At 47.5% G+C, this 21,068-nt stretch overlaps 1 protein-coding gene across 3 annotated transcripts in view; it reads right to left on the reverse strand.

The window, feature by feature from the left end:
• The window catches only part of Efr3b (EFR3 homolog B), a 70,456-nt gene that overhangs the window by 34,178 nt on the left and 15,210 nt on the right, over positions 1-21,068 (reverse strand). The window lies entirely within an intron of this gene.

A 21,068-nucleotide genomic window follows, 5' to 3' on the forward strand; every position in this document is an offset into this window, starting at 1 on the left:
AACAAAACTTCCAGGTCCAGCATTAGAAACTTAATGGATCAAGGAAACAGAAACTTCTGGAAACTGTCCTCTTTAGCCTTCTCCCCAGGCAGGACCTTCCTCTGCTGCATCCCAGCTCTTTGTGCTGGGGACGTGGGGGGAGTGAGTAGAAAGTGGGCGGGGGGTGGGGTGGGGGTAGCTTTCACAGAGGAGCCCATCAGCCTGGGAAAGTCCATCCCGAAAAGAAAACTAAGCGCTCCCTTCATCCGCCAATTACGGATGAGTTCTGTTTGTATACGCCCTCTTCTTGAAATGCAAATGTTCGCTGGGAAGATTAGGGGGTCACTGAGAAAAGAATGAATTGCTTTAGTGGGAATTCCTTCACCACACAAAGAGCTCTAAATGGGGCCAGCCGAGAAGCAGTGAGGGAGCTTGGGCCGGCAGTCGGGTGGCACCCAGCCAAGAGGAGGAGACAGCCATGGGTTTGGCTCCAGGGCTGATTTGAATATGTGGGAAAAGATGTGGACCCGAAGAAGTAAATGCAGGGCAGCCAGGGTACCAGGGGACTGGTCTGTGAGTCTCACAGGCTCTTCTGGCCACCAGACATTTCCTGGATTTGTCCTGGCTTCCCCTGGCTCCTCCGAGCTGCTTCTTTCTGTGAGAAAGCATTTAGGGCACCCTATTGGCACCCAGGATTATTTATGATTGAATATCTCCCAACTAGACACATTTCCCCTCTTGACCCTCAAAGTCCAGGGTTTGAGGCTATCGGCTACACTGTCATCTGTCTGGCCCAGACAGATATAAACCAACTCCTTAAATCTCTGGAACAACGAATTCCATGGGGTGAACAGCTCCATGGGGTAAATGGGCACTAAGTTTATTCCCACCTTACAGATAAGAAAACTGAGGCGTGAAGACTTGCCTAGAGATGCACAGAGATAATATACGAGCAACCAGGATTTGGTCCCTCAAAATCTAGCTTCAGAGACCATGGCTTAACCACTGTATTAGGGCTGGGTGGGTCACATAGTTACCAAGCTAGGAAAACTCAGCACATGTGGAAATGGAAGGCACAGAGATGGGATCCCAATTAGGAGCACACGTGTAGGTGAGCGTGGGGTGGAGCCCAAGATGCTGCTTATCTGTCCATCACTCGGCCGTACTGACGCTCCAGTTATTAACCACTCTTGGAGTCTGCAAAGTGGCAGGGCATGGTGGATAAGTGATTTAGACTCGAGTCAGAGAGGCCTGGGTTGGAAGCCCAGCTCTTATGGTTTCATACTGTATGACCTCAAATAACGAATTTAAACCAAATCCACAATTCTTCATAGACATATGGTAATGGTTCCCACTTAGGGGACCCCAAGAGACATTGCATCTTTTTTCTTCAACCTCCTAGAAGAAAAGACACAAAGGCCAGGCAAGGCCTGACTGAGGGAGGCTGTACACAGGCTACCAGGGAGCTTTGAGAGTCATCTGAGCAGCGGGTGAGAGTCAAGACCCGCAATGATGCAGGGTGACGTGAGGGATGTCTACAGGGAGCTGTGCGTGTGAGCCACACCAGACTGTGGGGACAAAGGTCTGAGCTGAGGGACTTGTCCAGACAGACGGGGGTGGGGGGTTCACAGGCCCAGCAAGACGTGGGCACCTCATAGAAGCAAGAGGATATTGTAAGACTATGGGGTTCCTACCTTATACAAGCAAATACCCCAAATGCAGCAGTACCTCACAGAACTGCAGAAAACAGAGGTGGCTGGTGGGTGGCATCTAGAATGGGCCGCACACAGAAAGGCTAGGGCTGAAGTTCTTGGGAGGGGTCACCTTGGGGGGGGTGAGGGGAGGCACTGAGGCTGCACCACAGCACTGCAGGAGGTGGTCCTGCTGCTGGGGGTGAGAGTGGGAAGGGAGAAACAAAGGACAGGGTCTGTGACCTCACCAGATTTCCATACCCTCAGGCCCTCTAAACCCAGACACTGGAGCCTTGGCAGAAGCTAACACTGGTCTCCGGTCTGTCTCATTAACAACCCTTGAAAACTAAAATCTCATCTAAGAGAATCCAATTAACCAATTCAAAAGCTGTTGGTCTCTAGGAAGCGGTCTTCTGCACTGTGTGTGTTTTTGTTTTGCTTTAAAGACCGAAAGGCAAGAAATAGTCCCATGCTGTAGAACCTTCTAGACGTCTGGGTGTCCGTCAGGGAGTTTACATGAAGAAACGAGCTCACAGGTGTCTGAAAGCCATTCTGTTCTGTTGGGTGCTAGAGTTTTGTTTGTTTCCTGTGCAAGGTTTAGCATAAGGTACGGGATGTGAAATGAACAACCTGGCTTAGGAGGAAGAAAAGCTCAGGAAAAAGTCAAAGTTTTGTCCGTTTTAAGTAGTGCACCGTATTATAACTATAGAGCTGTGTAGCTCAGTGCAGCCCAACAGGGGCGTCATCAGAACGTGAGGTCCAGGATCAGATGGGTCGGCATCTGCTTCCCTTTAGAAGCAAACAACCATAATCATAAACTAGAGAGATTTCTTTCTGGGGTTCACAGAGCAGAAAGCCCTATATAGCCTCCATACTTCCTGGGCAATCCAGAGAGAAGGCAAAAACCTGGGGATTCTGGGCTGAGGCCTGGCCTCTGGAAGCCAAAGCAGTCAGTTACAGGAAGTGCCAGGAAGATTGCACTGAGTTTTCTACCAGACAGAACCCTGCCAGGGAAAAACCAAAGAAAGCATTAAGAAGCAGCTGAAAACAGTCATCTGAACGAGAATTCAATAGGCTTGTCTATGTTCCTTTAATCTTGCTCCTGAGAGCACTGATTCTGAATGTTTGCACATAGAAGCAGGTGGAGATTAACTCTCAACGTGTCTATAATGTTCCTTTTAATTCTGATGCATTTTATTTCTGGGAGAGAATTGCTCTCCACCAGGGTCATCTCTCACTCTCTGGAGACTGTATCTGGCAGATGCAACCTCCATTCACCAGAGGTAACTTTCCAAAAGATGCTCTTCAGTCACTACGCTTTCAGTCACCTAAAAATGTTTTATACCTATTTTAAGGAAAAGTGGGCCGGGGGCTGGAGAGATGGCTCAGTGGTTAAGAGCACTGACTGCTCTACCTGAGGTCCTGAGTTCAAATCCCAGCAACCATATGGTGGCTCACAACCATCTGTAATGAGATCTGATGCCCTCTTCTGGTGCATCTGAAGGCAGCTACAGTGTACTCATATACAATAAAATAAAATCTTAAAAAAAAAAATTAAAAAAAAAAAAAAAAAAAAAAAGGAAAAGTGGGCCGGCCAACTTCCTGTTATAGTATCCCTGGGTAATCGAAAACCAAACAATTAACAAAAAGTTAACAGAATATCCAGTTAAAAGGCTTCAGTAACTACTAGAAAACTAAACATGGCCAGACTGCCCTGGTCCCCTCTCATTCCTCCTCCCCTAGAAGTCATTAGGCCAGATGCGAGGGCTCCTCACAGGACACGTGCACAGCCGATTCCACCTGATAGAATGTTCTTCCCACCCATGGTGTGGGGTGTGGTTTGGGGGAGCACTGAGCTCATTCCTCAAGGGTATGAAGCGGACATTCTGGAGACGGGTAGCTGGAGGTCAGGGTTCTCCTGCTGGCCCACACCACATACCCTGGCCTTCTCCCTGCCTTGCTGGCCTCTGCATGGCCCGAGCTATCTCATCAGATGACTCTTTCCCATTAAGGAGGGTCTGGTGTGCAGCCACAGTGAGAGCACAGGCCCAGCTCTGGCTGTTCTGGATCTGATGGCGAGCAGCCCGGGTTCCTGGCAGCATCATCTGGTCTGCTGGCTTTGTCAGCCTTGCTAACTCCTGCCCACTGCAGCCTTTTCTCCTGCCTGCCCCCACCCTGTGTTCTTGACCAATCTGTCCTTTTGGCCAGAGCTGCCAGTGACAAGTGGAAGATGAAAACAATGTCCCCAATATTAAACATCGCAAACTTTTCAAAATCTAGGTCTTCTCTGGTGACACCTTCTTCCCAGCCCATATGACCTGCAGGTCCTCACACAAGACAGTCAGTCTCCTTCGGATTTCTTGTCTTGCCTCGCTGCCTCTGGCTCCCGTAGGCTCATCTTTAATATCCGACAAACCCCAGGGCTTACCGATTGCTTTGGGTTGAACCCGAGTGTTTTTATATCTTTCACCGGGAACCTGTCATGACCTGGTAAGATAGAGAGGCAGGATCTGAGAGATTAAGCTCCCTAATTCTCTCGTCACCATAGCAGGAATGCATCTTCAACCACTCCCCAGCCTTCTTCTGTATTGTCCTTTGACACTGGGTCTGCAACCTGGATGCTGGGCTCTGTCCTGTCTTCTTTACGTCCATTTCTGATGGAGCACTGAGGTAACTCTGGTTTGGTTTGCTTCCCAGTTGATGAGTTAGCGTGGCTCTATTTCCGCATCAAAATCTCAACGCTTACACTTAGCATTTGACCAGGGAAGCCCATTCAAGGCGGGAGTCACCCTGTCCCTCAGCATCCTCCACCGTAGACGCTTCTTTACTTCTCTGCCTCAGAAGGCTCGGGCTCATGACAGAGAGCAGACTTCCTATTATAACAGGAAGTCCTAAAAGGGACAGAGGGTGGAACATGCAGCAAATGAGGTGACAGGGAATCTTGGGTACAAGTTAGTGTGGGTGGTGACCAGCAGCGATGAGCACTCTGACTCAGGGCCTGGCACAGGCTGGACCACCCTGACTCAGGGCCTGGCACAGGCTGGACCTCCATCCCTAACGCCTCTGCCAGCATCCATCCCTTCCTCTCTGTCCGTGTAAGCGCATTCTTTGCACCGAGCCTTCCAGGCAGAGTTCAGGCTGTTATTTAAGTGACTCATCTTTTCTTCCTCTAAAGAAACTGTAAGTTGCCCGGGTCTTGTGTCCTGCAACCTTGACCTCTGTACAGTATCCTGAGCACAGCAGCCCCGGAGGGGCAACTGACGTCGTGTGCCTTTGTCTGCCTTTTGATCAGCTTGAGACCCAAAAATTCTCTCCTCTCCGCTCTCATTTTCTGTCTTAAAAACATCAGCTCCATTATCCCCATTCACACACACACACACACACACACACACACACACACACACACACACACGCTCACACAAAGCCTTTTCACTCAAAATAGCCCATATTTATTTTCTTCTAGAATCTCCCTGTAAAAACAAGGGCTAGACTTGGTTGTCCCTACCAAAGCAAATGGAATTAAAAAAAAAAAAAAACCACAAAAAACAATTCACAATAAAGTCTAACCCAGGGCTAATGGCACAGACGGCCCTTTTAGATGAATTGGAGGAAATGGGACAAAGTTCAGAGAGAAAGGCGGGTCACCCCCATGTGGTACTTCCCAAGAGGACCCAGCTGGTGTTCAACGGACACTGCTTACATGATGGCTGAGCTGTGGGGCCCGGAGAAGGAAGTTAAATAAAAACACAGGCTGCTGGCCGTCAAGGAGCTGGTCCTTCAGTTGGGGTAGAGAAGAACCCCCATCCCCCCACAGTTGCTGGCGTGTCCTAGGGAGTCCAAGGGGGTCCACCAAGCTGAAGTTATCAGATTTGGATAAACCCAGGAAAGCACTAAAGAGGCAAGGCTCCTCAGAGGTGGAACACGCAGTGGAAACTCGAGTACTGAGCAGGGAGGAGAAACCAACAAGTTCCCTTACCCACAGTTCCCTGCCCCTTGTTTCTACTTTAAAAAGACGCCATGCTCTCAGAGACACGTTTATAACATAAAACACCGTAGTCCCATTGTTTGATGATGGACATTGTGATGGCGTTTGTTCTGTTTCCATGTTTTCACATATGTTTAAGATACATACATGAAATCCGGGTCCTACGGGGCACTGTCAAAGTTCACTTTCTTCTTGTGTCAGAAATGCTGTGACCTTCTCACTACCTATCCCTAACCCCTGGACTTTAATGACTGCTAATGAGCCATGTTATTCAGTCTTTGGACCAGATGCCGATTTACTTAATCATTCCCTTTTGTTCCTGATCTCTCATTGCTAAGAGTGAGGCAGCCATTTGCCCTGGGTAATTAAAGCCAGGGAGCCACACAGGCACAACCTGGGTCTGCTTGGTTGGAAGGACATTGATGTTATCGTGTGGCTGCAGGACAGGTGTACGGTTGTGGGGGCCGCACAACAGCTGGTGTGCTAGCATCTGTCTCTCACCCTGGAAGATTCTAGATGGATAAAAATAAGAGAAGATTCAGGTGAAAATGGACCCGGGGAAGGAGTTGGGAACTAGTTTCTACATGGTCCCCACCGAAAAATGCATTCTGTGGCAGCTGAATTCTCTCCAGGGAGGCAGACGATCCAGGAGCTGGCAGGAGCAGGCTGACCTTTCACGCTCCAGAGCCGCCAAGATGCTCACTGCTTTCCAGCCAACCTCTCTCGGCTAATCTGATTGCCACCTTAATTGAGAACGGGAGGTTGAAAAGAAATGCATCTGATTGATTTAGTGTCAGGACTTCAATTCTTTACTACCTGTGGGCTTCCCCCGAGGGCTTTAGCACCACTGTCCAAACAGATAACAAATAAAACCAAACAGAATCTCTTCCGGTTGGCTGACTCATGGGACCACAGACAGTAGGAAATATTTATCTCACCGTGTCCAGGGGCCTGATAGCTTGGATTTTGAACCCCAGTCCCGGCTCTGACAAGGTATCCAGACTGAGGCAAGGTATCAAAGCCTGTGTGCCTTTTTGCGCAGCAGCGAAATGGGACCGAGGAAATCTGTTTCTTGGGACTTTAGCAGAGATTAACCTAAAACAAGCGAAGTTCTTAATTGTTTGTGCCACAAGATAAACACTCAGTCTACCACAGCCTTCATCACCGGCACCACCACCACCACCACCGCACCACGGACCAGGCGGCACTGTGACAACTGATTATTATTTAGATTTATTTTTATTTATGTGTTTGAGTGTTCTGCCTGTGTGTACACATGTGTACCTGGTGCTTGCTGAGGCCAAAATCCTAGGAACTAGAACTGCAGAAGGTTATGAGGCCACTGAGTGGGTGCTGGGAACTGAACCTGGGCCCTTTGTAAGTACAGGTGCCCTTAGTCACCGAGTCATTTTTCTGTCTCCATCACCACCGCCATCAGCAGCAGAGTCTCTAGCCCGGGCTGGCCTTGAACTCCTGATGTAGTTAAGGATGGCTCTGAATTTCTGGTCCTCTTCCTTCCAAGTGCTTGGATTATAGGCATGCACCATCCTAGGCAGGGTTTATGCAGTACTGGATGAGTGGGCCATGGATATATACAATGGGCTCCAAGCGTGCTAGGCAAGCATTCAGTCAACTTCAAGTGTTAGGGGACAGTTTCCTGAGTCCAGTCACTGAAGGAACAACCTTCATCTTGCTGACGGGGTCAAAACTGAGTTCATGTTCCCAGGCCCCGGAAGCAACTTCTATCCTGATACGTGCAGATGTCTCGTGTTTGTGTGTTAACTAGGGAAGGATGTAAAAAGGGAAGATGCTGTTACCCCATTATCTAAACCAAGGCACACATATGATAAATGTATTGATTTAATTGGCTACATGCAGCTGGTCCACCCCTTTGTCCTGTTATCGTTCTAAATTCTAGAACAATCCAGGAGCAGACCTGACTGCAAAAGCTGACTCAAGGACCCCGAAACCAGATGACCTGGATAAGGTCCAGTCACCATTGTTAACTTCCTTGTTTAACTCCTTGTGTCAAAATATGATTGGTCAATGCCATAGCCCATCCTGCTCCCCCTTGCTTTGTGTTCCCGTCCTATACAAATGTTATGTGACTGCCCTTCAGGGATGAGGTTCAGATCCAGAACTGGCAGCCTCCCTGTTCGAGCAGAAAATAAAGCTTTCATTTTTAGGCTTCTGTCTCCAATGTGAGTTTTCTCAGCTTCCACCCAGAGCCCAACACAAGTAATTATTACTAACATTTCTAGAGCTGGGGAGAAGTCACAGTCAACTGAGTGCTTGCCATGTGCTGACTCTGGATCCCCTGCAACAACTCAAAAGCTGAGAGCTGTATCCCATGTCTGTAACCCCAGAGCAGAAAGGGTAGGAATAGGCAGATCCCTGGAGCATGCTGCCCAGACAAGACGGCCCACGGTGAACTCCAGGATCAGTGAGAGGACCAGTTCTGAGACCCTATCTCAGAATAAACCCAGTAGCAACCTCTGGCCCCCACCTGCACGTACACACGCATGTGAACACAGTTTCTTTCCCCGCTTGGAAGATGTCGGGATAGAGGGCAAATGAAATAGCATCTCTCTCTCTCTCTCTCTCTCTCTCTCTCTCTCTCTCTCTCTCTCTCTCTCTCTCTCTCTCTCCTCTTCCTTCCTTCCTTCCTTTGTAAATTTGTATTTATTCACCATAGAAGTAGTGGCCCATGTCTTTAATTCCAGCATCTGGGAGGCAGAGGCAGGTGGATCTGGGAGTTTGAGGCTAGCCTGGTCTACAGAGTGAGCTCCTGGTAGGACAGCCAGAGCCCCACAGAGAAGCCCTGTCTCAAACAAGAAGAGGATGTATTTATTCTATGTGCACAAGTGTTTTGCTTACACGTATGTATGCGTACAAAAAGTGTGCTTGGTGCTTATGGAGGTCAGAAGCGGGCATGGGAGCCCTTGAAACTGAACTTAGGATCATTGCGAGCTACTACGTGGGTGCTGAGAACCAAACCTGGGTCCTCCGAAAGAGCAACAAGCGCTCTTAGCTACTGAGCCATCTCTCTAGCCTCTCTCTATTTTTTGCTTGGGGTGTGTCTTAATTAAGGTTACCGTGATGAAACACCATGACCAAAAAGCAAGTTGGGAAGGAAAGGGTTTAACTTCCGTATCACTGTTCATCATCAAAGGAAGCCAGGGCAGGAACTCAAACAGGGCAGGAACTGGAGGCAGGAGCTGATGTGACACTGTGGAGTGGTGCTACTTACTGGCTTGCTACCTGTGGTTTGCTCAGCCTGCTTTCCTTTTTTTTTTTTCTCCATCTTTATTAACTTGGGTATTTCTTATTTACATTTTGAATGTTATTCCTTTCCCGGTTTCCAGGCCAAAATCCCCTAACCCTCCCCCTCCCCTTCTCTTTGGGGAGTTCCCTCCCCATCCTCCCCCCCTTACCCCCCTGCCCCCAACAATCCCGTTCACTGGGGGTTCAGTGGGGGCAGGGCCAAGGGCTTCTCCTTCCCCTGGTGCTCTTACTTGGCTATTCCCTGCTACCTATGAGGTTGGAGTCCAGGGTCAGTCCATGTATAGTCTTTGGGTAGTGGCTTAGTCCCTGGAAGCTCTGGTTGGTTGGCATTGTTGTTCATATGGGGTCTCAAGCCCCTTCAGCTCTTTCAGTCCTTTCTCTGATTCCTTCAACAGGGGTCCTATTCTCAGTTCCGTGGTTTGCTGCTGGCATTCACCTATGTATTTGCCATATTCTGGCTGTGTCTCTCAGGAGAGATCTGCATCCAGTTCCTGTCGGCCTGCACGTCTTTGCTTCATCCATCTATCTTATCTAGTTTGGTGCTCAGCCTGCTTTCTTATAGAACCCAGGGATGGCACCACCCACAATGGGCTGGGCCCTTCCCCATCAATCACTAATTAAGAGAATGTCCTACAGGCTTGCCTAGAGCCCAATCTATTTTCTTAATTGAAGTTCCCTTCTCTCAGATTACTTCAGCCTGTGTCAAGTTGACATAAAACCAGCCAGCACAGTACGTGAAGCTCACGTAGCGGTTACGAAAGTCTATCCCAGACCCAGAAGACACCCATCCCCTCTCAGATATCCAAGGGCAGAGGTCTGTGGGGAAACACCAGTGGAAGGTGGTGACCATGACCAGCAGCAGCCCCCAGGGAGTTCTGAACCCATCTGTGCTGGGCACTCTGCTCTCTGCTCTCCTTCAGTGAAGCTTTTCAGTTCCTGAGGTTGGTAAAATTATCTTTATATTCCAGATGGTGGCAAAGCCGGGCTCTCCTCCAATGTGCTGACTTGTAGAAATGAAAGATTTGAGGACTCTCCTGCAAATACCTCATATTGTTGCTAGGTTAAAAAATAGAAATATGAATATATTCAAAAGGAGTAAGAAACACACAGTCAGGTTCATACACATTAAATGTTACGCACACATAGACGGGGTTGCTGAGGAGACGCGCTGGGGTGGGAAAGTGTCAGGGTAGAGTAATTTTGAATGTTGCTTAAGAATTCCACTGTATTGTGAAAAAATGGCAGCATTCGATGTAGGAGAGGGTAGAAGAAAGCCACATTTCCTGAATGTTCTTATGTTTTTATTCTGAATATGCATGTGTGTCCTCGTCCCCACACGCATGCAGGAGCTCATGAACACAAGTGTTCACAGAGGTCAGAAGAGGGAATCAGATCTTTCAGAGCTGGAGTTACAGGCTGTGTGAGCCACCTACCGTAAGTGCTGGGAGCTGAACTTGGGGCCTCCGCAAGAGTAGAATGCACGTTTAACCACTAAGCCTTCTTTTCAGCCCCTAAGTGTGTATTGTTTCATGTGCTTAACTCGAGCATTTTTTGCATTAAAAATCAAAAACCCCATGAGGTTGCTATTGCCACTCTTCAAATGAGAAAACCAAAGCCCAGAAGGGTTAATTCGTTGGCCCAAGATCCCACAAGCAAGGAATCGCGTGCGTGCGTGCGTGCGTGCGTGCGTGCGTGCATGCGTGCGTGGGCGGGGTTATGGATTGCTCACAAATTCAGAGCAACTGTTCATATAAAAATCTGTTTTTGTTTTTTTTTTTTTTTTTTTTTTTCGCTGGGGACCAACCCAGGGCCTTGGCGCTTGCTAGGCAAGCGCCTACCGCTGAGCTAAATCCCAACCCCATATAAAAAATCTGAAGGGACAAAGAGTATGTCAGGCAAGCATGGAGAAAGTGTGTTTAAGTAGAAAAGGTCAAATTCTGGGATGGCATGTTTTTGAAAACGTTGCCCACCAAGACTGGTGAGATGGCTCAGTGGGTAAAGGCGCTTCCCTGAGTTTGATTCCCACAACCCACAAGGTGGAAGGAAAGAACCAGTTCCATAAGTTAGTTGTCCTCTGATTATACTGCCTTTTGTGGCACGCTTCCACCCACGCACGAACTCCCATACACACAATTGATAAATGTACAAAGTAAACCGAGCTGGGTGTGGTGGTACACGCCTTTAATCCCAGCACTCGGGGCATAGAGGTGGAGGGATCTCTGTGAGTTTGAGGACAGTCCAGTCTACAGAGTGAGTTCCGGACAGCTGGGGCTACATAGAGAAACCCTGTCTTGAAACCCCCCCTCAAAAATAAGTAAAATAAATGATCAAGTTATCTATAATTGATGAAACTGCTTTGTGGACAGGACCAATGTCCTTTGTATTGATACTGAACCATGGTGTCACATCATGGCATCATCAGAGGGCACTGTGTGGAGGGTACATGGGGCTTTCCTTTGCTTCTTTGCAACTACTTGGTAACCTGTATTTCTAAGTAATTTTAATTTAATGTAATAAAGGCAAAGATGTTTCTGCTGGCAGAGATGGGAGCTGTCAAGGAGACTGGATATAGATAGAAGCCTCATGCATACACAGGGGCCCAAGAGCACAACCCCACATGGCACCACACCTGCTGTCCCCTCTGAGTGACAACCAGCCTTGCACTAGGTTAGCCACTAGTGGAGAGAGGAAGTCCATTTGCCGAGGCCACCATGGTTCCAGCAGTGACGGGGTGACTTGGGGGTAAGATTCGGTAACAATACACAGGAAAGGCCTTTGTGCCTCCTCCCCTCCCTCCAGTGACTATTATATCCAATCAGAAATAAAACATGGTAGTGGGTGCGTACTGATGCTCTCTGGGAAAGTGTCCAGTGTTAGAGGTTCCTCAGAGTGCGTGGGTGCTCCAGCTGGGTGACTTTCAGGGGAGGCATAAGTCAGGCACAGCCTTGAAGGGTATGGATCTAGTAATGAAGAGAAAGGGGTCATCCAGGCAAGAAAGGTTGCTGTGCAAAGGATCACACGGACAAGTGTCCCAGGAACAAACCTTGCTTGGGAATCCTTGCAGATTCACAGTCCAAAGGTCTCAGTGTAGAGCGAACACTCACTAAGATGTCTGAAAATCTTAAATGATATTCATAGAAGACCATTTCTAAAGAATTATCTTCAAGCCAGGCATAGTGATGCAATTTAGTCCCAGTACACTGGAGACAGGCAGCGGCGGTATTGAACTCAAGGCTGCTCTAGACTATATAGTGAAAGCTGATAGGTTACATTGCAGGATCCTGTCTTTCAGAGAGGAGGGGAGGGAGGGGGAAGGGGGGAATTAAGGAAAGAACACTTTCTTCTAGGTTTTTCACTAGATAGAAGAATGGTATACAGGCTAGAGAGGTGACTCAGAGGTTAAGGGTTCCAATTGCTCCTGCAGAGGACCCAGGTTTAATTCCTAGCACCCACACTGTGGTTCATGATCACCTCTAACTCCAGTTCTGGGGCATTGCATACTCTTGTCTGGCCTTTGCAGGCGAAACGCTCATATGCAGGCGAAACGCTCATATGAATTGGATAGACAGATAACTGTGCATGCCTCTAATCTCAGCACTCAGGAGGCCGAGGTAAACAGATCTCCGAGTCTGAAGTCAGCCAAGGCTGCCTACTAACACCTTGTCTAAAACAAAGGCAAAACAACGATCTAAGAATAGTGCACCACACTGCAAACACATGTACTGGAATTCACCAAACTAGGATGGGTCTATGTGCCGTCAGCTGCATCGCTCAACCCCTCTGTTATCGTCCTTGTCTGCAGGAGGTGCTCAAACTAACTCCCACAATTCAGCTCAGACGTGGGCTTCATCCCAACTCATACACATTTTTCCTGTTGTCAAGGTAGCATCTAGAATGGGTGCTTCAAACTCCAGGGAGACCCACGAGAATTACTGCATCTTTTCCCAATTCTTTGACATTTTGCCTTGTTTACATTTCCACACAATGGAGAAAAAATAATGTTGGGAAGAACATTTGCATGTTACAGCTGTTCTCCCTTTTCTAGATCACTCCCGGAGTTTGGATTTTCAGAGTCTACAGGTAGAAGCAGGAATAAGGCTCAAGCGTCTGAATTGGGTCTTCAGGGGCAGGACAGGTCCCCACTGTAGCAGGAGAGGATGTGGGAGCAAGAGCTGCTTCACTTGCTGGGGTAAGGAAGGAGAAGGTAACCTGGAGGGATGCTGAAGGAAGTGACTTGTGGGCTCTCAGAGGAGAAACCTGGGTGGTTGGATTTGAAGTTTAGAGCAAATAGAAGGAAGACTGTTACAGATAGAAGTCAGACCCTGGGTGAGAAGAGGACAGAAAGCCCAGAGGACCGAACCCTGCAGACAGCACAGACAGGGAAAAGACAAAATCTTGGGGCTACTGAGAGAAATGGTTGACTCTCCATTTTCAAGGGTGAGTTAGCCACACTGGTCTTGAGAGCTAGGTTAGAACTCAGACCACCCCTGAGGAGTGTATGTGTGTGTTTGTGTGTGCGTGTGTGTGTATTAAGAGATCCATTTCTATTGTGCATGTGAGCAGGGGCACACATGAAGGTCAGAGAACAGCCGTGGAAGTCAGTTCTCTCCCTCCACCATGTTCCACCTAGGAGTTGAACTAAAGTCACCAAGCTTTGCACACATAGCAGGTGCCTTTACTCACCCAGCCATCTCGACAGCCCAGAAAGACAATATGGATACTCTCATATCAATAGAGTGCCACGTGAGGTTTGAGAAACAGCCATGAGACACAAAGTGATTTGGGGCCAGAGTCTGGAAACTACCTAGTACTCTTCAGGGAGAACAATGGAGAGAGCCTCCCGGCATCGGTAATCTATTTTGCAGGTTCCCACTAAACATAGGCACATGACATACTTTCACCGTGATGTCTGCCAACAAAGGCATTCCCAGTGAAACTTGGCCAGATGGCTGAAATGTGTTTGAATAAATAATTTAAGTGCAAACTTCACTGGCATCATTTTGAAGACAAGGGGACACCGTGGAGAAATTCCCAGAGATGGGGATGTTTAATAAGAAAGGACCGTATACAACAGTCGTTGGCTGTCTATACCAAACTCCTTCTGAAGTTTGGTATCCCAGGCCCATCGTGGTGCAAAGAGATTAAATGGAAAACTTGAGAAATAAAAACTCCTAAGTTCTACATTGCATGCGATTCAAAGTAGCATAATGAAATCTCATGGAGTCTCAGTTCACCCAGGCAAGAATGTGAATGTCCTCTTTGCCCAGCGTATCCAAGATGTATACACTATCATCCAGATACTCACACGGTAGACATCCTGGTTATCAGACTGACCGCTACAATACTTCAGTGCTTGCGTTCCGATAAACCTTATTTTATTTGAAAACGGACCCAAAGTTCGAAGGCAGTGATGCCGGCACCTTACACGAGATATGATTATTGTAACTTTAATTTTTTTCAAATCCTGTTCGTAACAATGGTTCTTAGACGCTTTAACTTCCCCCCCTTGTAGCCCACTGATTATAGCTGTTTTAGTTTCCTGTCATCGTTAATCTCTCACCAAATTTACAAGCTTATAAATTACTGTGCCTAATTTGTAAACCAAACTTATTGTTTTATAAAACTAAACATATTGGGTTGGGGATTTAGCTCAGCGGTAGAGCGCTTGCCTAGTGAGCGCAAGGCCCTGGGTTCGGTCCCCAGCTCCGGAAAAAGAAAAAAAAAAGAAAAAAAGAAAAAAGGAAAAAACATATTATAGGAGTAAGACACAGGCTATTTAAAATCCAGTACCATCTATAGATTCAGATATCCAGTAGGGGTGGTGCTTGGTATAAGAGGAGTATTGGACTTTCTCATTGCTGTGGTAAAACAGCTGACAAAAACTACCTAGTAAAGGGGTGGTTTATTTTGGCTTATGGTTTCAGAGGGGCCAAACCGTAGCCATGGGCTCTGTGGATTCTGGGTCTATGATGAAGCAGAACATTATGGTGGCTGAAAAATGTAGCGATCTCCTTACTTCTCAGCAGCCAGGAAGGGGGGGAAGGGGGAGGAGAGAGGGGAAGGGAGGGGAGAGAGGAGGAGGGAGAGGGAGGAGAGGAGAGGGGAGAGGAGGAGAGGAAAGCCTGGGATGATGAGAAACTTCCTCCAAGTAGACCCAACTTCCTAAGTTTCTAGAACCTTTCAAAAGAGCAATAGAGACACTTCATATCCAAACCATTACCACGCTTAACTGTATCTACCATAGGGCCTGGGCTATTACTGAATCTGGGCAGAGGATGTTCAAAGGGGAAGTAGGCCGACTGCTGAAGTATCAGACTATGATGAATTTTAAAACAGGAAATTTAAAACACAATATGTGATGGATCTGTGTTTTATTCACAGGTCAGCATCCAACACCCAAATGTTTGCACTATGCGAGCCTCTAACCTAATTTTTTTTTTTGTTTGCCTGTGCCCCAGAATAAGTGTAGTGAGTTAACTTGAGGAATCTAACTTAAAAACAAGACCCTGCACAGTCAGGCAAGGTAGTACACAAGGTGGTGTGTATATCTGCAGTCCCAGCATGCATGTTGCTGAGGCAGGAGGACTGCCATGAGTTTGAGCCAACCTGGACTACATAAGAAGACTCAGTCTCAAAAACAAAACAAGGTACTCATAAGCATTCTGGTTCTTCCCGGAGTCTACGCTTGGCTCAGCCCTCAGCAGTGCTGTCTGTGCCGGCCATCTTGGTTTGTTATTAATGTCCCTGTGCCTTCAGGCCTCGTCACCCTCCATTTGATAGAATCTAGGTTTTATCTTCTCAGCATGAGGAATGACAAGAGATCAGAATAGGGTTCGGCTGCCAGCTTCCTACCTTCAAGTCAACGCTGGCTCTGTGGTGGCGTCTCAGACGCAGGGCTAACCCCACTTAGGCTCTGGAACTCTGCCTGGGCAGGATGTCGGGATGGGAGAACCCAGGGCACAGTATGGACACCTAGGCAATCCCATGTCTTCATATCTGTCCCTGCTCACCTGCCAAAGCAGCAGGTCAGGAGTGGCCTTGGTGGCTTTGTCTGGAAACAACGAAATGCTCCCAAGGAGGGGACTAGGCTGCCTGACCTGGGGACATCCATGCAGCAGTCGAGACAAATGACATTGAGCTGTGGGTACTGCTGTTTACAGCTCTGCAAATGTCTTGGTAATTCAAAGGAAATCTGCGAGACACGCTTGACGTGATATCACTGGTGTGTATGCAACAAGCCTGGCGTGTATGTAGACGTGTGAGTAAAATATGCTACAAATATAGAAAGACCCATAAGGACCCAAGCACAGTGGCAACATTGGCTACGGCTGGAGCTGGGTGGCCAACTGATGACGGGACAAGAAGAGGCTCTTAGAGTGGGTCACACAGTGTGGTAGTCTCTTGGGTTTTTAAGTTTTATTTTATTTTATTTATTTATTTATTCATTCATTCATTCATTCACTTTTTTTGCTAAGCTTCTCACACTGGTCTCAAACTTTCAACCTATCTGACTCAATTCCACAGTAGATGGTGGTACCAGGCTCTGTGGCTTCTAAAGTAAAAACTCTGCCCCGTAAGTACGAAGGTTTCATTTTGTTCAATAGATGAGAAAGGAAGACTGCTGGGTACTAAGCTACAGTTAGACCAGAGGAAAAGGTCGTGTTGTGGTACCGCAGCAAGGTGGTAACAGTGATGTACGTGTGTATGTTGTAGACCCAGAGGATAAGCAGAGGCAGGCAGATCTCTGTGAGTGTGAGGCTAGCCTCATCTATAGAGTGAGTTCCGGGCTACCCGAGCTATACAGTGAGATTATATTTGGTCTCATTTCCTAATTTCTACATAAAGAAATGACAAACACTTGGGGGTTGAAGAGATGGCTCAGTGATTAAGAGCCTCTGATGCTCTTGCACAGGTCCCAAGTTTGGTTCCCAGAACCCATACTGAGTGGCTTAAAACCAACTGTAACTCCAGTTCCAGGGCACCCAGAGCCCTCTTTTGGCTTCTGAGGGTACTGCATGCTTGTGGTGTACATATAGGCAAGAAGACACAGGCACGCACATATACATACATTTTAACAAAGGATAACACATATTTTAACTGGTAGTTTAGCTTAGCCTGACTTAAACATTATACAGTGCTTATGTATAGTTACATTGAAAACATTACATGGATCCCCATTTATATGCACTACCCCATACCTTTATGAATTGATTAAATTTAAAAAGGGTATTTTGAACTAAAAAAAAAAAAAAAAAAAAGGCCATGCATAACCATAGCCAGTGGCTACTGTGTTAAACAGCAAAGACATGTGATATTTGGGTCTTTCTAGTAGGTTTCCTCAGATATCTCTGATTTTGGAGCATTAGTTTTCGGTTGTGTTTCTTCCCCCAGTGGAAATGTTCTATAGATTATCCACCCAAATTAGAAGAAGAAGGAGGAGGAGGAAGAGGAGGAGGAGGAGGAGGAAGAGGAGGAGAGAGAAGGAGGGGAGGAAGGGAAGGGGAGGAGAGGGGAGGGAAGAAGAAGCTGCTTAATGTATCTCACATTTTCTCTTCAAGTTAAATTGAAAATCTGATTCTGTTCAAAGATTTGGACTGCTAGAGTTACACACACACACACACACACACACACACACACACACACACACAAAACACAGACTCTTTTCTGCAGTCGCTCAGCTCTGCTCTTACTGGAATTTTGATTGGAAGAAGCTGATTTGTGACACAGAAGTTATCTCCTCTATTCCTGCACGCAGGTGGCGTACGCCACCTGAGAGGCATAGCGTACACAGATACTGAAGAGGTGAAAGGAAACAGGAGGAGGGGTTCTGTGGCCTTGGAGTGACAACATGCACATAAGCTGTCGAGCAAAGGGCCGTGCAGGAGCCAGCTGTGAAGGGAGCAGACCAGGACTTCCGAAGGCAGCCGGCTTTAGCTTAGACATTCCCCACGGAGATGGGGTGGGGGCGCATCAGTAACGTGCAAGCCAAAGGGTGAGAGGGAGCATCGTATGGAGAGGAGTGGACTAGGCTTCCAGGGGAGGCATTTAGGGGCAGAGAAGGGCAGGACATTGCAGAAAGACCCTCAGAGCATTGCTCTGGTCTCTTCCGGATAATCTGCACTAAGCAAGAAGCAGAGGCCGACAATCACACAGGTGAGGCGGGGAAGTGAATATATTTCTTTTCTTTTTCTCCCTCTCTTTCTTTTTTTGTTTTTCAAGACAAGGTTTTTCTGTGTAGCCCTGGAACTCGCTCTGTAGACCAGGCTAGCCTCAAATCCAGAGATCCACCTGCTTCTGCCTCCTGATTGTTGGGATTAAAGGCGTGCTCCACCACTGCCTGGCTAGATCATTCTTTAAATATTTATGTCTATTATTTTAGATTACGTGTTGATGTCTGTGCATGTGTATGCATACTTGAATGTAAGCCCCAGCAGAGACCAGAGGTGTTGGAACACCCCCACCCCCTACCCTCCACCCCCTGAAGCTGGAATTTACAGGTTACCATGACCCACTGGATATGAGAGCTGGGAATTGAACTTTGGTCCTCTGGAAGAGCAGTCCTTGCTCTTAACTGAGTCATCTTGGGAAAGAGACAGTGGGAATAGGGAAGAAGACCCTGCAGGGCCTGGCTATCAGACACTCACTGCTACCCTTGAGAGGCTCTTAGGAGGGAGTGACATTGGAATTTCAAAGAGAGAAAGTAAAGAACAACCAGAAAAGGAGAAGAGAGTGTCATCTTAGCTGCACTGACTGGTGGTTCGAGGAGCTCCCTAAAATGTCACACAAATCCCAGAGGTAAGGACAGCTTTGCAGACCAGGGAGGGCACACGTCTCCACATGGCACATTGCTCACTGGCCAGCTGTGAATTCCCAGGACTGCAGGTTGCTGCAGAAGCAACCATGAAGGCTTCTGGGAGCCTAACTGGCAGGATGGACTTGAGAGGTGGCTCAACACCTTCTGGCTTCAACTTTTACAGCGTTGTGACCCCAAGCTTCTCTTGCAGCCGTGTGTATCCAATGGCCACACAAGAGCTGGCGTTTTGCTCCATAATTGCATTGGTAATGGGCATTCACTCCATAAACAGTATTTACCAGGACAGGCAGTCTATCAGTTACATCTATGAAAGTGTTTTGTGAGCTTCTTAAGCCCCAGGAATGCCAATAAACGAGAGCTCAGGTTTAAGAAAGTCCACACTTGTGTGTCTAGCTAGCTCTCTGTGAGAAGGGTCCGAGCTTCTCGTGGGGCGTCATTCATCCAAATACCTTGATACTCAGCAATGATCTATTTGTTTCTTCCAGTTCATGTGAACCATGAGGTTAAAAGTACCAATAAATAACTCCTGCTCTTAAAGAGCTCGCAGCACCAAAAATCTACCACAGACAAACACTAGAGCGTTAGTAATGTCACTGGTGATTTGGTTTAAAGTTAGGAGCTAGGAGCCAGAAATCGGGATTTGGAATGCACAGCACATTTCTGCTTTCCTCTTTCCTAAAATACATCCAGTTTCCTATTGTGGTCAACAGGCGACCTATAAAAAGCAGGGTTACTCACCTCCAGTTTCCAAATGAACACACATAAATATAGAAACCTGAGGAAGCCTCACTGTCACGGCGCCAAGTCGATTGGGGGCAAGTCTAAGTGATTTAACTCTACAGACAGACGGGTAACAGATTTGAGACACGGTCTCTTACAGACTAAGAATCTGAGATCAATTATTCAGATGTCCAAATAAAAACCAGAGAGTCGGTTGTATCATGTGGGGGTTGCCAGAACATAAAACAGGCAATGTGCCCAGGGAGGATAAAATCTAAGAGCTCAGGGTGGTCCTGGTGCCAAAGGGAAATCTTAGAAGCGATACATTTAAAATGCAAAACTGAATGGGAATTCGGGGTGGGGGTGGGGGATACAAAATACTAGGTTGAGTCCTACTAAAAATGCCATGTAAGCAGAGGCCGGGGCGGCACCAAGACCCATTTTCAATGAAGCAGGGCTCTGGTGCGCATGGGCATTCTGTTCCACCTGGCTGAGGAACGAAGCCTTCGACAGATGCTGCCTAAGGCAGGTAGTGAAGGGCAGACAAGGTGGGAGAATAGCTCCTTCGAAAGCGCTACATTAAGCAAGGTGCAACATTGTCATCATAACAGAATGGCTGATGGGGAAATGTGTAGCGGCTTCTCTATTAACATCAGCACCATCTATCATTCATTACCACAGTAAGTACTTTGTGTCAGGAACCGTTGTGCGGTTTCAATACCTCTTTCTTTACCCCTCCCAATGCCTTCAAGAGGAGTTTGTTGTCCCATTTAACAGATGAGGAAAACAAGGCATGAAGCAGATAACATTTTCAAAGACACCCAGGTGCTAAAGGGGTGGCTATATCCCAAAGCTATGTGTCTTTCCGGGGGTCTTTATACTTATCCTATGGTCTGAAAGGGAGACAGTGACATTTATTCATTCCAATGTGCCATTAGAGAAAAATTCATCTTTTAGTCATGGAGACATAGGTCTCTGTGCAGGGATGTCACCACCCAGCACATTATTAAGACATTGGGCGAACAGCAAACCCATTAACGGCTGTGCAGTCTTAGAATGACATTACTGTGGGATGAGCCCATCACAAAAGCCCCAAGGACGAAATGGAAAAATCAATCCTTCTCACAAGCTGGCCCTGCTCAGCCACGCCTGTGTTAGGCCGAGACATTGCTGAAGGCATGTTAGAGCCAGGCCTTGTCATTTCTGGTCCCCTGAGAGGCAGCAATGTCAACCTCAGTTCTCCCAAGGCGACCCTCTGCCCAGATGACTGCTTGTGGGCTCTCTGCCCACTTACCCTGCCGGCACCATCAGCCTCCCAGCTGCCAGCGGACTGGATTTGCAGGGGTCAGTTTCCTCTGCTTGCTGCTCGACATGGAAGTTGCCTTGCATTGTGGGCTCTGCCCAGCAGCTCTCAATGAGCCCTTTGACCAGGGTGCCAGGGATCATCTTGGGCTACGGGTAAAAGTCATGGTGTAGGCTGGCACAGACCCTTGGCTATTTCCTAACACACCCACTGCCTGGACCACAGAACAGCCTTGTGATTGTCTGCATGCCTACTTTCTGCTTCCTGGGGCTCCTACATGCTTATTGTGAT

Source organism: Rattus rattus, chromosome 7 (assembly GCF_011064425.1).
Source record: "Rattus rattus isolate New Zealand chromosome 7, Rrattus_CSIRO_v1, whole genome shotgun sequence".
In the NCBI taxonomy this organism is placed as follows: domain Eukaryota; kingdom Metazoa; phylum Chordata; class Mammalia; order Rodentia; family Muridae; genus Rattus; species Rattus rattus.